This window comes from Arachis ipaensis, chromosome B4 (genome assembly GCF_059453495.1).
Source record: "Arachis ipaensis isolate K30076 ecotype BB chromosome B4, ASM5945349v1, whole genome shotgun sequence".
NCBI lineage: Eukaryota > Viridiplantae > Streptophyta > Magnoliopsida > Fabales > Fabaceae > Arachis > Arachis ipaensis.
The window spans coordinates 94,309,132-94,327,044 of NC_142439.1; the positions used below are offsets into that span (position 1 = coordinate 94,309,132).

At 38.1% G+C, this 17,913-nt stretch overlaps 1 protein-coding gene across 2 annotated transcripts in view; it reads right to left on the reverse strand.

Moving 5' to 3' along the window:
* The window catches only part of LOC107639437 (mitochondrial adenine nucleotide transporter ADNT1-like), a 34,665-nt gene extending 27,004 nt beyond the window's left edge, over nt 1–7,661 (reverse strand). For both annotated transcript variants that reach the window (XM_088484221.1, XM_088484220.1), the window contains exon 1: nt 7,399–7,661. The gene's annotated coding sequence lies outside the window, so the exon portion shown is untranslated. The remainder of the gene's footprint in view (nt 1–7,398) is intronic.
* Between the last annotated feature and the right edge of the window lie 10,252 nt (nt 7,662–17,913).

Genomic DNA, 17,913 nt, shown 5'->3' on the forward strand with positions numbered 1-17,913 from the left:
TCAAAAATCATTTATCACTTATGTATGTCATGCAGGTTTAGTTAAAAATTCCCATTATTCTCAATGTAAAACTTATATTGAATGGCTTTAAAGTTCTAGTGTTTCTCCTTGATGAAGTTTTGTTAACTAACATGTAATGCTATATATACAAGGTGTGGGTTGTTTTGATTCTGTTAAAGTCTCTAGTTTACTTCCTTTTTCTTTTCAATCTATTCTGAGCTATCTTATGCTAAAAAGGGTAAACTATACTAATCAATCCACAATTTCTATAACTAGTAAGTTCGAATTGCAACTAAGTGGCTAATGAACTAAAAATGCAAAATGCAGAAATGGAGTAAAAATACATAAACAACAATGTATAAGTACTCAGAAAATAAAAATAAAAATAAAGAGAAAAATACAGAAAAATATCCAAAATAAAAGAAAAAGAGTCTGTAGTGGTTCACCAAAATAATATGCCAGAGATGGCGACCTCCCCACACTTAAAATGTAGCATCGTCCCTGATGCTCAGTCAAGCAGGGTGTGAATGGGTGTCATCACTGGAAGGATGGGTAGCTGGGGTCTCTGAGGTGGTGATCTGAGGGTCTGACTGCTGTGCAGGAGGTGCTGACTGAAGAGGGATCTTAGGGTCTACAGCCTAAATCTGGGGTGGAGTCCCCTGATGGTGTGCTGCCTGTTGGGGCCTGCCTGCTCTGCCTCCTGCTGTGGGTGGGTCTCTGCCTCGGGCGCATCCGCCTCCTCCTCAGATGCCTCGGATGGTGTGTCAGGCTCGGAGGGGATGTCACCAGAGCGTATCATCAGCTTTAGGTGCTCATAGCGTCGCTTGTTGCGATGCTCCATCTGGTCAAGCCATCGAACAGGCGGTGTACTAGATAATAGATGGGCTCTGGGGCAGGTGGAGGCGCAGTGGTGGTGGAAGGTGTAGCTGTAGAGGAAGAGGGGCCGGCAGATGGTGTGGCAGTGTCACCAGGAGCAGTAAGGACTGGAGGTCTGTAGCCCAAGACCAGAAAGTTCCTGCTGTGTGGGATGATCTTCTTGCATTCTGCAGCAGGTGGCCTCTCATCAGCATCCTCCCAAGGCACGTCAGCTCGACGGCCTAGCTGTATGATCAAGTATGGAAAGGGAAGAGTGCCTCGGACGTGGACCCTGGCCATGTAGAACCGGATAAAGCGTGGCAGGTACAGGTCCTTACCCTCCATCACACACCATAGGAGGGTGATCATAGCGGCAGGTATATCGGTCTCGTGAGTACTCGGCATAATGAAGTTGCTAAGTATCTGATGCCACAGCCGAGCCTCATCATTCAAGTATGCCCGCTTGATTCCCTTGGGCATGGTGGTGTTCTGACCCATAATCCAAGGAACGGTCGGGTCAAGGGCTATCCGGGCCTTGACTGCATCCCAATCAAACTTCAGAAAGCGCATGTCTTCCTCAGCTTTCTGATAACCATCTGGCTGATCAGATTTAGGCAGAAGCTTCAGAACCTCTTCTATTGCCTCTTCAGTAACCAGAATCTGCTTCCCTCTGAGGTTGACTGCATCTAGGGAGGTCTTGAAGTAATTGCAGTAGAATTCTCTAACCCAAGATGCATTGACCTCAGTTAGGGATCTCTCCAGAAAGAACCAGCCTCTTTGTTTGATCTGATCAGAGGTGTATTGCTGGAGTTCTTCTGGGATCTTCAGAGTCCTTTCTAGGTATGGGTTCCTGGAGTTTGCGAATACTGGATACTTCAGCTCACAGTATCAGTTTGCAAACTTTACTGGGTCATTAGCAGGGAGCAGCTGGTCGGCCTTCTCCTGCGGGGTGAAGTTTTTCTCCCGCCAGGAGGCATCATGCATGAGATCTATGATAGACATAGGTGATTCTCCTCTTTTACGTTTGCCAGTGGAAGCCTTTCTTTTTCCCTTTCTATGGGTATCTGACATCCTGAAAAACAGAAAACCAGGATATATATAAAAAAAATAAGAAAACAAATAGGCAAATAGTCAAAAGAAACACACAGTGGCAAATGAGAATTAAAATGAGGTAAATGAGTTAAGGAGATGTGCATTAAGGATTGTATAGGAGTTAAAAGTTTGAAAGGAAAAATTTACAATCCAAAATGTAATAGAAGGCATGTTAAGTAGGAAAAATTATCAGTATGCCATGGTTAGAGGGTTAAAAGAAAGTGAAAAACCAGAAAAAAGAATTTAAAAGGTTAGTTTAGTTAGAATTAAAAAAAAGAGTTTAGGAAATTAGAATTAGTGAGTTAATGAAAAATGGGTTAAGGTAAGTGGCATAAGGATAAGTTTCTAAGTAACAAGCATTCATAATTAGAAGCGATAGGTAACTCATAACCAAACAAGGAAAAACAGGTTGATGATGATTCAAATAGATATAGAAATAGCAAAAATTGGAATCAAACATCAAAAATGCAATATATGAACCAGGAAATCAAAGAGAATAAGAATGCGTGCCTGGTATTCATGAATGGGTTTGGGTAGAGCAGAGGCAAGCAGATTTTAAAATGCGAAAACCAAAACATGAATGAAAACATTTTACAGAAATTTGGGCAGCATTCCGGCTAAAATTGGATTGTCTCGGAAAATAAACAGCAGTCAAATAGTTCATATGAATTAAAATTAAAGCTTGCAATTACATATAAGGAATATAATCATAAAAATGCAGTGTAAAGAGCAGCATGAAATAAGAAATCACAGCATATGAACATTATAAACATTACAGCAACAGCAGAATTGCAAATTTGATAAAATAGAAACATGAACAGTGCAAGTAAATAGGCCTAAATTTACTAACCACATCCTAGGCTACCTAACAACCTAAAATCCACTACAACATGCATATCTAACTAGCCTAAACATGAACATAAACAGAAAATAATGAAATAGCAACTAAGGAAAGAAGGGTGGCGTTCGTCGGAACCTGGTAGGCCGAATAAGGAGAGTGGGCAGAAAGGTGGATGGGGGTGGTGGTGACGGCGTCTAGCGCGGCGGCTGGCGGCGGTGGGCACGGCTGTTCGGGGCAGGGGGAAGAAGGGTTGGCTAATGGGGTAGGGGGTAAGAGGGGAAGAGAGGGGGTAGGTGTGTGTGTGGCGGATGGGGGTGGCGCGGCTGGGACGGGCGGCGGCGGTGGGTGGTGGTTGCGAAGGGGGCAGTGGCGGAGGGGGGGGAGGGAGAAGGAGAAAGAAGAAGAAAGAAGGGGGGGAGGAAGGGGGGTCAGTGGCCGCGGCGTCTGGGAGGTCGGCGGCGTCTGGGGGTGGCGGTGAAGGTGGCTGGATGGTGGTGGTTGGATTGGAGGGGAAGAGAGGGAGAAGAGGGTTTCAGGGGGGGCGACTAATAGGGTTCGCGTGGTTTGGGGGTTATAAATTTGAATCCACGCGGCCGCGTGGGGCACGCGGTCGCGTGGCTTGAGCAAAATGGGGGGGGGTGACGCGATCGCGTGGGTGACGCGATCGCATGGAATGGCTAAAAGAGTGAATGACGCGATCGCCTGGGATGGCTAAAAGAGTGAATGACGCGATTGCCTGGGGCATGCGATCGCGTCACTGGGATTTGTGCTAAACGCACGAATCCAGCATCGTTTCAGTGCAACTCTCTGTCTTCTTTGGGGTGTTCGTGCAATCCATGCGACGCGGTCGCGTCGCTCACGCGGTCGCATGGGGTTGGCTTTGTGCAAGTGACGCGATCGCGTGGGTGACGCGATCGCGTGGGTCATTTGTGCGAAACACACAATGGCCGCATGATTCCAGCCTAACTTTCTAGACGTTGGATCTTTACGCCGATTTCCAGGTCACGCGGCCGCGTGGATGACGCGGTCGCATGGGTAATGTTTTACGCCATTCGACGCGATCACATGAGTGATGCGGTCGCGTCGCGCACCCTTTTTTTTATATGCAGTATGCCGAATGCAATGATTAATATGAATGTGATGCAAAGTTCCAGGTTCAATATTATAAAATAAAATAAAACTTGAAAACAAGCAAAACGAAATAAAAATTGAAAAATGAACGATCAAACCATGGTGGGTTGTCTCCCACCTAGCACTTTTAGTTAAAGTCCTTAAGTTGGACATTGGAAGAGCTTCCTGTTATGGCGGCTTATGCTTAAATTCATCTAAAAATCTCCACCAATGCTTGGAATGCCAATAGCCTCCGGGCTCCCAAACTAGGCATGTAAAGCTCCTGAGCAGCTTCAAACAAATTTTTAGGCTCCCGGAATGACGAATGTCGGAATAGATTCCAGGATCCCAAACTTTGCTTTTAAATCCGCCTCCGTCTTGATCTATACTTTTCCATCCGGGCGGTTTAGAAAGTAGATTCTCACCATGGTGACCAAACGTTTTCCTAGATCCATTCAATTGAGCATGATACCAATCCGTGCACTTCAAGTTGAAGCGTGGAACCTTATTGAACCTTGTATACCAGCTCTGAGCACGAGCCATTTTCCTCTTACTCTTAAAGCCGCAGAGAGCTCTAAGCTGGCCATCTGTTTCAAGCAAACCGTATTCAAGTGAAAAAGTAAAGTTAAAAGTTAAGGATTGTACCCACTTGAAGCTTGTATTGGGTGGTAATGGCCTTGGGGAAGGTGTTTCCGGTGGTTCTGTAAGTTCTACTCCCTTGTGCTCTTCTGTGAATTCCTCCACTTCTTTGTAAGGTTCTTCAAATGCATCTGTGTCCTGGTCAAAGTCTTCTGTGTCTTCCTCATCACTCGAGTCATAGATTGGAGGTTGAGAGAAATCTACCTCTGCATCATCTTCGTATTCAATTGGGGAAGATTCTTCGATCTCAGAGAATTCACTTGCGGATGCAAGTTCATTACTAAGAGAGCTTGACTTGTGACTATCATCATCAAGGGAATTTGTGTCCTGGGTTATTCCGTCGAGTTCTTCATAAACGACTTGCCTTGGAGATTGTGTAGTGTCCTCCTTAGCATCAACTGTAACGTCCTTGACGGAATTTTCCTCAGCTCTGAATTCCCATGGAGGTTCGGCGTCTCCTAGATCTTCAACCAACTCTTCTTCTTGCATAATGACAGCATCTTCTACTTGTTCTAGTACGAATTCATTCTCTGTCTTGTCCACTGGAGTTTCTAGTATTTTCTTCATGCTACGCTCTTCGTTAGATTGTCCACATGGGGCTGTGGTTGGTCCTTGGATGTTCAAACGTCTAGAAGCTAATTGAATTACTGCTTGCTCCAGTTGTCGAATAGTTGTTTGAAGTTTATTTACTGTTTCCTTGAGGCGAACCTCTGATTCTTGGGGTGATGGATTTGGACATGATACATAGGAAAGTGGTGGTGCTTGGGAGTGATTGGATTGGAACTGGGGTAAATAGGGATCATGTGGTGGCGAATGGTGAAGAGAAGCTTGTGAGTGTGGTGGTTCGAGGTTATGTTGAGAGGATGATCTATAGGCATGGGGTGGGGCTTGTTGGTAGTTACAAGGTTGTTCACCATATCTATCAGCTGGGTATGCATTGTAGAATGGTCGTTGTCCATGATATCTTGGAGGGTGTTGTTGCCTAAAGGGTTGATTAGATCCTCTTGGTTTCATCCATCCTTGATTGGTTTGACCTTGATGCATATTCCTGCTGTAACTTCTATTTCCTTCAACAAAGTTAGAACCAAACTCAAAGCGAGAAGGGTGAGAGTTCATAGTAGCAAATAAAATAAAAAAAATAGAAATAAATAAACAAGTAAAAGAAAAATATTTACAATAACCAATAATAAGGCACACGTTAGCAGTTCCCCGGCAACGGCGCTATTTTGACGTCGGAGATTTTTTGCCAGTAAAGAATTTTATAAAAACAGTCGTGTTGTAGATATAGTCTCTAAACCAACAGAAATCCCTTCGTGCAAACATTTTGGTTGTCACAAGTAACAAACCCCTAAATAAATTGTTAACCGAAGTATTCAAACCTCGGGTCGTCTTCTCAAGGAACTGCAGGGAAGTATGTTCTTATTATTGGTTATGGAGATTGTAAATTTGGGGTTTCAAGAATGAGGAACAAATATGACAAATAATTTAAATGGCAATTAAAAATAAATAAATACTGTAAAGCAACTTTTGGCAAGGGATGAGAAATTGGAAGTCCAGATTAGTTACCCTTCTCAATAATAAAGAAGATTGAATCTTAATTCCACTTAGTTGACCTTCACTAAAGCAAAGGAAAGTCAAGTGACTAATTAGTTTGATCTTTGAATCCTATTTATTTCCTAAGAAAAGGTTGGGATTATTGAAGTTCTGTTCAATTAGCAAAGATAACAGTTATCAATTATATTGAGCTAAGATAACTCCCGAGTTACTGATTTCTTAACCAAGACCAAAAGGGGAAAAGTAAATCTATTGGAATAAAGATATCTTCAGAGTAAAAGCAATAATAGCATAAATAAAAGAAAGCAATATTAAACTGAAATACCTCAAATAACATTAATTCAAATAATCTGGAACATAGAAGAATTCATAAAAGTGAAAGGGAAGCTTAAAATAAAGGAACATTAAACCTGGGATTGAGAGTCACTCCTAAAACTAAGAGAAATCCTAAATCCTAAGAGAGAGAGAGAGGAGAGAACCTCTCTCAAAACTAATCTAAATCATGAGAAGTAACTAAATTGGCGAGCTCTCCCTGAATGGATGCATTCCCACACTTTATAACCTCTGGTCTATGCCTTCTGGACTTGGATTTGGGCCAAAAAGAGCTTCAGAAATCGCTGGGAGCGTTTTCTGCAATTTCTGGTGCGTGGCCTCTGTCACGCGTCCGCGTGGGCCACGCGGTCATGTCATTCGGAGCTTTTTCTTGTCACGCGGTCGCGTCAGTCATGCAGCCGCGTCGCTGTTGATTCGCGCTTGGCATGCGTCCGCGTCGCCCATGCGATCGCGTAGATGCCAGTTTCTCCAAAAACTCCGTTTTGTGCTTTCCTTCCATTTTTGTATGTTTCCTTTCCATCCTTTGAGTCATTCCTGCCTTAGAAGATCTGAAACTACTCAACACACTGATCACGGCATCGAATGGAAATAAAGGTAATTAAAATAATTAATTTTAAAGCATAGAAAACATGTTTTTCACATACATCACATAATAAGGAAGGGAAAGTAAAACCATGCAATTAATATGAATAAGTGGGTGAAGGATTGAATAAATCACTCAAATTAAGCACAAAATATATCATAAAATATGGGTTTATCGGGCGCCAAACCCAAAACGATGTCATTTTGGACCCGTCCCATGTGGCAATCCGAGGCCACGTCAGTGCTCCGGTGATGAGTCATCACCTGAAATATGGCCAGGGACTAGTTTGAGTGCTCGGAGCTCTATCTGGAGGACTACAATAGGGAAATCAGGATCTTAGGGATTACTATGAGTAATTCTGTGAATCTCAGGGACTACTATGGGTATTTACTCAAAGAAATTGGTGAAGACGACAGCGACGGCACTGAGATCTAAGAAGACGACGGCGACGGTGCTGCAAACTCAGAAGACGACGACAACGGCACTGCGAGTTCAGAAGATGACGATGACAGCTGTGAGTTCAGAAGACGACGGCGGCGCTGCGAGCTCAGACAACGACGCCGGCACTGCTAACTCAGAAGATGACGACGTCGCGAATGGAGAGGGAGAAGTGTAGCTCAGTAACCGTTTAAGAAGGTGAGAATGGCCACTAGTGAGGTGGAGTGAGGGTAGAGTTTTTTAAATTAACGACCCATTTAATGACCAATTAGTTAAAACGTTATTATGAAGCGGTCACTAAGTTAAAAATAACGATCGATTTAGTAACCAATCGCTTTAAATTAGTATCTACATTTGGTTGTTAAATTGGTCGTCATTTTAACTATTAGCAATCGATTTAGCAACCACCAGCTTAGCGACCGAGTTAGCGACTAACCTTTTTTAGTTTAATTTTCTATTGATTATAAAATCAGTCACTAAATTAAAAAATAGCAACCAATTTTTTGATCAACAATTCCAAGCGTTACTTCCTCATTTCGGTTGCTAAGTTAAAAAATAGCGACCGATTTTAGCGACCAACTTGATGTTACTCGTATAAAAATCTTATTGGTCGCTGTTAGGGACCGATTTCTTTGGTCACTAAAATCGGTCGCTAGTTGTAAATTAGAGATCGATTTAGCGACCAACATTTTTCCAGTCCTTGAAATACTATATTAGTAATTAAATCAATCTCTATTAACAACTAAAATTTTTTGTCACTAAAATCGGTTTCTATTTTAAAACTTTTTTGTAGTTATAACCTAACCTAAACTAAGTAACATTTCAACATATAAAGATATTATTAGTCACTGATATGAGATTCCAATGTGAACTGAAAGTTGTGTACTATTAATATTGAAACAAACAACCCGCAGTTCGAATTGGTAAGAAAAAAATGATAATTTGAGAGTAAAATTTTGTAAGAAGGGAGTGAAAAGGGGATTGGTATGAAGTGAGACCTGAGTGGCGAAGTCTTTAAGGATGTCATTGTTGGGAATAAGTAGTATGACCACAATCCAATCAAACATGTGTTAAATAATTTGTTATTGTTATTATATTAAAATGTTAATATAAAAAGGTCTTTGATTAAATTTAGAGATTTATCATTGGATAGTGATCATAATATTGAGAGATAAATATTTTATAATTTAATCTAAATTGTTCTTGGTCATAGGATTATTAAAAAGGACATTAATAATTTGGAAAGATCAATATATATATATATATATATATATGGTGCATATAGATATATGACCATTGAACTAACTCACTCTGAGAATTCCTAATGGTTATAATTACTGTATATTTGTCAATAGGATATTCTCAAGATGAACATAGTAATAGAGTTTCCTTTGACCTACGACTGTCATAGTAATTAACAATGTATTTATTATACTTTGATTCCGGACACCTAATACCCTAGGGTGCTAGTTGAATGGATATTAGGTATGATTTAAATACTTGTAGAATTAATGATTAGTCAATAAGGAATTCGTCAACTCTCGGTAAAGAGTTTGAGCTCTATGATTATAATGACTGAGATGAATAAAACCTTGGCCAAGGGAATTGAATGAATGAAGAAATAAGTTTCTTAAGTCATTCACAGTTCATTATAATAATGGTAACAAGTTAGAGTTTGACAATTAAGCCATACTCTAAGAGTTAACCAAGAGCTGAAAAGATGGAAGGAATTATACTTTGTTCTTCTAAGGTTCTTAGTAAAAATATATTACTTCATACTATCGGGTCGTTGAGGAGTGTTGCTAGACGCCAACCTTGATTAGTAAATTTAGTATGACTAATTTACTACCCGCTTAGTATTGAACCTATGGGTCACACACTAACGAGTGTTCTAATCTTTACTGTAGAATTATTTAATTATTAATTTGATTTGATCAAATAAATAATTATATTAATTCCAATGGAATATTATTATATTTTTTGCTAGCACCAAGAATATAATAATAGTATGATAATTGAGAATATTAAATGAGATTTGAAAATAATTAGTTATTCTATTTCTAAATTTGGATGAGATCCTAACTAATTCTATTTCAAATTGAGTTATGATATTATTCATAAATTTGAAGGATTCAGATTTAGAATATCAAGATATGATTTAAATTTGAATTGAGATTCAAATTTAAAATCAGTAACAAATCTCATACTATATATATGTATGCCAAGAGTACAGAAATGAAGAGAGAATAACAAGAGTTTTATTCCTTTACCTCTACACACATAAATGTATGTGAGCCTGATTCTTGGAGAAGAATTTTATGGCGTGCAAAGAGTTGCAAGAGGTTTCTCAATTTAGATCAGATGTCCATTGGTCAAGGAGTTGATAGCAAAGATTGGTCTCGGTGTAGATAAGCATAGCGCCTTCGTACCATCGAAGGAGAAAGCGATTTTTTACTAAAGCGTCTAAAGGTATTTATATCTGATCTATGTATTATTTCTAGAATAAAATTTAAGCACAAAATAGATCTTTAAGATTACCTTATTTTCTTCCGCTGCGTGTTATGAACACATGGTAATCCTTCAGTGGTATCAGAGCTTTGACTTTTTGTATTTAAATCTTTATTCTTGTATTTCTAAAAGTTTGTGAATTAATAGGATTAATTCAAATTGTTTTTAAGCATGTGATGTATTTATTTCCATTGAGATGGTTTTCTAATAAATTAATAGTTAATTTATTTTAATTATTTAATTGTGATTAAATTATTATTCTTTTAATATAGAAAAAATAAGTTTATCTCTTGTTTACAAGGAACAACCTGACAACCAGGAGACTTGTACTCAAAGATAGAATTTATTTATGCATATGATGATGTATAAGGAGAATTAATTTTATACTTGAACCTAGACAACCTAGGGGTATAAAATATAATTCAGTTAAATAATTGTCTGACAACCAGATAATTATTTGGGATTATAATTGTATGTGATACAATTTAATCATATTTATTTAGAATATGTATGAGTAACAACTTGACAACCAAGGTACTCATTCACAATTCTAAATAATTTTATCAGAAATATAGATTTCTTGATATACTTGAAAGTAATAAATTGGCTATACATTGAGAATTGTTCTTATGTATGAAAGGATTATCATGGACATGATAATCCGATTGAAATAATATTGTTCAATAAAATTGGTGATGAAATAGTCAGTACTTGTGAAGTATCTAAAATATTATTTTACAACAATATGGGTTGTTTTGACAACCATGAGTTCTAATCTCAAAGACAACCTACTATTTATTATTAAACATCTTGAGAAGATGTATGATGCCCAAAACAAGATAGTACGACTAACAAAGATTTTATTTAAACTAGTGGGAGCGTTAGGCAATATATTTTGAATTAAACAACTTTAGAAGTTGAAATGCCATTAGGCAAATGGCTTTTGCGAGAATTGTTCTTGCAAGTATTTTTGGAGATTTATTTTATTACAAACAATTTATAATTGGCCTTAATATGATTAAGATTTGTGATCTTTTTGGAAAAACTCAATATGAGTATTGAGGATGCGAATTAAAATTACTCTTAAGAGTTGGTTTGACCAATAATAAAGATATTGAGTATTTTTATTATAAGAGCTTAAAGTAAAATCTCTAATTATCTAATTGATATTCTATTGACTAGAGAATGAGATTCTCTCAACGCACAAATACTAGTACTCAATGTACTCCATCATGTTTAAAGAAACATGGAATTTGATTTAGCTGAGGATCACTGTTTGTTAAATATTTGGTCTACGTTTTAGAAATGTTGCTAAATTAACAGATTTTTCACTAAATCAAATTTTTTTATCCATATGAGATATGAAAAAGGCATAAGCTAAAACTCAAGAACATTAGAGTTTCGAAATGTCTTATATGTGTTAAGAAATTGCACAACAATATAATTGATATTAGGTCCAATAAATGAGATTTATTGGTTACCCTAAAGAAATAATGAGGTTATTTTTATCACTCTTCTTATGATAAAGTGTTTGTAATAAGAGGTTAAACTCCTTTTTAAAAAAGGGATTCCATCTTAAAGAAAGAGTGGGAGTAAAATTAGTTTTATTAGAATTGTATACGACTCAACAGAGGATATACTTTCTCCTGAAAGTATAAAAGGTTTGATCGTCAAACTAACTTTTTGAAACCTATTTGTATAATGATACAATTCTATAAAGATAGATCTAATGGTTACTGATAAACCACTATTTTATGATTTATCTTGTGCTCAATTGAGTGTTTTTATCAATTCTTCACCCACTTATTCATAAGATTTGCATGGTTTTACAATTTATAACACCCCGATTCTCCACAGAGTTAATCTCAGAAATTCTGTGATGAGAAATTCGATAAATATCCGAGAATCACCTCACCATAAAATAATAGGGCGGACTTAGACTTGATAAGTGAAAAATATAGATATATCATTAGGTTTAGTTAACTGTGAACCAACATATATTAAACCACTTTCTTTTCTTCGGTTCAACCGAACCAGGATCAAAAACCATTCACATCATTAGGAACCTTTGTAACCATGATTAAAGCCCTAATTCTTTTTCTTCTTCCTCTGATAAACCAACCAGAGAAAAACTCCTAACCAAGGTCACACCTCTTGGTCACCGCTTAGAATGATTGGCTTCTTATTAGGTGTCCTCTGAGGAAGAAACCACGCCACTCTCTTCACCACCTCATCCCACTTCTTCCTCTCCTATTTATATGTCCATTACTTCTTCTGGGTCTTCTTTTTCTGTGCAAAAAATGGAATTGGGAACGAGAGAGCATGAGAACGACAGAGGGAGTAGGAGTGACACGAAAAGAAGGTTAAGGAGGAGTCTTTCCAATTCTTCTTGTTCTCCATCAATCAGAGCAGCAAGAGGAGCAGAGTGATGGCGTGAGATGGGGCTGACCGAAGTTGAAGGGGCTGGCCAAAGTTTGAAGTAAAGCTGACCAAGGGAGGAAGAGAAAGCTAGGACTGATTTCATGAGAAAGGGTGAACTCTATTGAGGTAGGGGTTAGGCTAGTTTAATCATATGTTTGTGTTTGTGTGAATGATGAAGTGTGATAATGAAATGTGTGATTGCCTGATGATTATGTTGCTGAATTAAGCATACTAATGGTGATGATAATGGTAGAACTACTATACAGAATTTGATGAACATATATGTACTTGTGTGAGTATGCGCACTTGTAGAAAATGTGAATTGATGATTCTGAGGTCTAGGAGATACGAAAACCACTCTAGCCACTTTGATTAGTTAAAAGAAGTATAGAATTATGGTTTTAGAGGAATTTTAGGCTTAAATATAAGATTTGGTATATGAGGTTGTTGGAATTACATTGTGCAAAATTTCTGCAATTTCTGCATAATTGGCAGCAGAATGAATGAATTTCTGGGAGCAATCCAGACCAAAATTTTGGATGAAATTATTTTTCTGTAAAACTTCAGTGTGTCTTGAATGTTCCATACAAATTTCAAAGAATTTGGCCAAGTGGTTTACAGGATATGAATTTTTGAAAACAGTAGCTGCTGCAGAATTTTTCTGGTTTTTCTAGTTCTGCAGTGTCAATTTCAAACTACTGGAACTTTTGTTTTACTTAACATTTTAAGTTGATTCTAAAGGGATTTTAGATGTCTGTAAGTCTATTTTAAATGAGTACAAATTTCAGGTCCATAGCTATTTTTTAGAGTTAGTTATGCCTCTTGGAAGCTGGGCTGTTCGCAGGAACTTCAGAACTAATTTAAAGAAACAGGGCAGCCTTTCCAATTGACATTTAATTAACCAAACAAGGTGATATGAACCTGAAACTTGTTGATTATAAAACTTAGGAGTGTTGAGTATAATCTTATAAAAATTTAGGAGCAACATATTAGAATTGAAATTATTATGAATTTTATAAAGCCACTGTTGCCTGCTGTTTTTCTGAATCTTTACAAGTGCAGTGGCAGAATTTTAAAATCTTGTATAAAATTCAATTCTAATCCAAATATAGTAAAATATAATTCAAAGTAAAGGTTAGGATCTCTAGAGTTACTTTGATAAGAGAGATAGTCCGTGCGTAGGCTTTCACAACATAAAAACCACATAACAAGACAGTAAGGTGCTGCTCCTACAAACCTAGAATAACAGTCTCAGTTTTTCCTCAATAGCTGGAGATAGACTGCCCAGAAAAATATGATTTCTAGACCTTTAGAAACTTGAGTTCAATACGAACATGTGGACATAAAATTTGTGCGAGTCCGAGTCCGTTTGTGATATTAATCGTTAGATAGAAAACCGGTCACCAAAAGGGTATTAGGCTAAACAAGCGAAGAAGTGAATAAGAATGCAAGTTACCCCTTGGAAGGTTAAAGTTAAAAGGGTGATGTGGAGGTATGCTTAGTAATATGGTGATGTGGAGGTATGCTTAGTTATGTGGTGATGCGGAGGTATGTATATTTATAAGGTGATGTGGAGGCATGATGAAAAGACAGGAAATACGAAACAATGAATGAAAAGGATAGTTGAATGTTATTACTTTGACTGGGCCTTTGTGCCAAACTGCTAATGCAGAAGTGCCCGCCTGACTGATAGCCTAAGATTGCTAATGCGGGAATATCTGCCTAACTGATAGCATATTGTATGTTGAATGGGCCTTTGTGCCAAATTGCTAATGCGAAAGTGTCCGCCTAACTGATAGCCTGAGATTGCTAATGCGGAAATATTCGCCTAACTGATAGCACTGTTCCTTACTGTGATACACATTAAAATGTTATTATGATGAGACCTAACTGACATGGGTAACCGTGATGCCAAGATATCTAATTGACACAGTAAAGGAACTATATTCGGGGTTCACCTCGAGTAACGTCGGGTTGCGGGTAGACAACCGACGCATGAGCTCATGACCTGCACTAGGAACAGGGCATGCATCATAAATTGTTTGCACATTTGATTGTGATTGTTTACTGTTCATTCTTCCTGTGATGTGCCATCTACTTCTTGTTAATTCTCTATTTTTTTATTCTTGTCTGTATTTTAAGATTATGACGTAACTTTCTCAAAGCTTAGAGTAAGATAATAGAGTTAGGAATAATAGTCATAGAGAATAGCGTGAGAACGGCATTTATCCCAAAGAAAGATGCCAAGAAAGAGTTATGTCAAAGCCCACGATACAAAAATAGCCGAGAGACTTAGTAAGCGAGTTATTACGATAGAGCCAAAACTCTAGGTTTCACGAGAGAGATGCGCTTTCACGATGCCGCCTTACTGGGAACCATATAGGTTCTCACCCCTTCTTTTTCCATTCCCCCACAGATGGAAGATCCAGACTTGATCGCCACCACAGGAGTTATATTCAGAGAGGTACCAGAGGAGCACGTGTTGTTGGACCCTACAGGAGATGCTCGAAACTAGTCTTGAGTTGATGGTTGCAAAGTTGTGCCTCGATGGTAGAAAGAATGTACGATAGATGGTATTCATTTCTTAGACTTTACTTTCCCTCTCTTCTGTAGCATTTACGAGGGATAGGACTTGATATTTTCTTCTTTTTTTTAGCCCGGGTACTAGCTTAGGGGTTTTCTACATGAACCAGGTATCTGGAAAGTTGTCAGTTGCAAATATATATATATATATATATATATATATATGTAAGTATGTCAAGTTTGTATGAACTAACTTAAGAAGTATATATGTTTTTCTGTGATCTTATTGCTAAATTTAAATTTTGTTGTTAGTCTGGTGTTTATTTTATATTGTATATCTCTGAGGATGTTCATGGTTTTGTTAATAGGTTTGTTAAAAAAAAAGTATGTGATAATAATAAGTTAACATATGCGATTCCGTTAGTACGAAAGGCTTATATGTAGTAAATATTATCGAGTCTAGAGTTTTATAGGGCTACTGGGAAGTAACACCTGATGACTGGCAGTGATCCGGACCTATCAGAAATTGGGTCGTTACACAATTCCTTCCTCATCCCATGATATATGTGAAAACATGTTTCCTATGCTTTAAAAATATTAATTTTAATTATCCTTTATTACCATTCGATGCCATGATTTGTGTGTTAAGTAATTTCAAGCTTCATAGGGCAGGAATGGCTAAGAGGATAGAAAGGAAACACGCAAAAATGGAAGGAACGCACAAAATAGAGTTTTGAAGAAAATGGCAGTGACGTACACGCATGGACGACGCGGACGCATGCCTAGCGCAAAACGCAAGCGACGCGCACGCATGGACGACGCGGACGCGTGCCTAGGCGCAGAGCACAAATGACGCGAACGCGTGACTGATGCGTATGCGTGACAAGGAAAAACTCCAAATGACGCGCATGCGTGACCCACGCGCACGCGTGACGGACGCTACGTGCAGAAAATTGCAGAAGTCACCGCCAGCGATTTCTGGGCCCTTTTTCGGTCCAAATTCAAGCCCAGAAACACAGAATAGAGGCTGGAGAATAAGAGAATCAATTCATTCATTCATCATTGAATTGGAAAAAGGACAATTTTAGGTTTGAAATGTAGTTTTCTAAAGAGAGAGGCTCTCTCCTCTCTCTTAGGTTTTAGGATTAGGATTTCTCTTATTTTATGGTTAATTCTTCATTCCAGGTTTAATGTTCCTTTAATTTATGTTTCTCTTCTACTTTTATTTACTCTATTACTTTAGTTGCTCTATTTCACTTGCTAATTACTTATGTTGCCAAATTGGCTTATGAACTCTTCATGTTATAATTGATATCTTTATTTAATATAATTTGAGGTATTTCAGATTTAAGATTGTTTCCTTCTATTTATGATATAAATAATTTAGATTTCCCCCTTTGCTTTGGTTAAGTAATTGGTGATACTTGAGTTGTCAAACTCAGCGGTTGATTGAAAATTAGGAATTGCTGATTGATTTGGATCTCTCTAAAGCTAGTCTTTTCATAGGAGTTGAGTAGGACTTGAGGAATCAAGTTAATTAGTCCACTTGACTTTCCTTTATTTAGTAAGGGTTAACTAAGTGGGAACAATAAACAATTCTCATCACACCTGATAAGGATAACTAGGATGGGATTTCCAGTTCTCATACATTGCTAAGAGTTTTCTAATCATTAATTTATTTTTCTTGCCATTTAAATTACTTGTTCCTTATTTCAAAAACCTAAAAATATACAATTCCATAACCAATAATAAATCATACTTTCCTTCAATTCCTTGAGAGGCGACCCGAGGTTTAAATACTTCGGTTATAAATTTTATTGGGTTTTGTTACTTGTGACAACCAAACTTTTGTATGAAAGGATTCTCTGTTGGTTTAGAAACTATACTTACAACGCGATTATTTTTATAAAATTCTTGACCGGCAGAAATTCAATCGTCAAAATGGCGCCGTTGCCGGGGAATTGGAATTGTGTGCCTTATTATTGGTTATTGTAAATATTTTATTTTGTTGTTTATTTGTTTTTATTTTTGTTTTTAATTTTTTATTAGCTACTATGAGCTCTCACCCCCGTCGCTTTGAGTTTGGTTCTAATGTTGTTAAAAGAAATGGAAGCTATAATAGGAACATGCATCAAGGTCGAAACAATCACGGATGGAAGAAGTCACGAGGATCTGATCAACCCTTTTGGCAACAACACTTTCCAAGATACCATTGGACAACGACCATTCTACAATGCATGCCAAGACAATAGTTATGGTGGACCCCCTCGTGACAAACCACCTCCACCAAATTACTATGGTCAAGAGCCATTCCGAGGTGCGTGCCTAGATGATAGATATGGTAGACCCCATTATGGTTACCAACAAGCCCCATCATATGCCAATAAACCACCTCCTCAAGATAGCTTCGAACCACCATGCTCACAAGCCACCTACAACCATTCACCTCCATATGCCCCTGATCCATATCCACCCCAATCCCAATCCAATTACTTCCAAGAACCACCACTCCCATATGCACCATATCCATGTACATCGAACCAAGAATCACAGGATCGTCTCAAGGACACAGTGAACCAATTTCATGCAACCCTTCATCAATTGGAGCAAGCGATAAATCGATTAGTCCCCAATACGAAGGAGACACTAGAAGCTCCGGTGTACAGTAAAGAACATGACTTTGTACTGGAACAAGTAGAGGGAGCTACAATTATCGAAGAAGAAGAATTGGTTGAAGACTTAGGAGACGCTGAACCTCCATGGGAATCAAGAGTTGTGGAGAATTCTTCCCAAAAATTTGCATTTGATGCTAAGGAGGATACTGCACAACCCCCAAGGCATGTATCTTCTGAAGAACTGAACGAAACAGATCAAGAAGAAATTTTCCTTGGTAATGATAATCATGAATCAAGTTCTCCTAATGATGACCTCGCAATCACAATTGAACTCTTTGAGCTAGAAGAATCTTCCCCGAGTGAATATGAGGATGATGTAGAGGTATACTTTTCTCAACCTC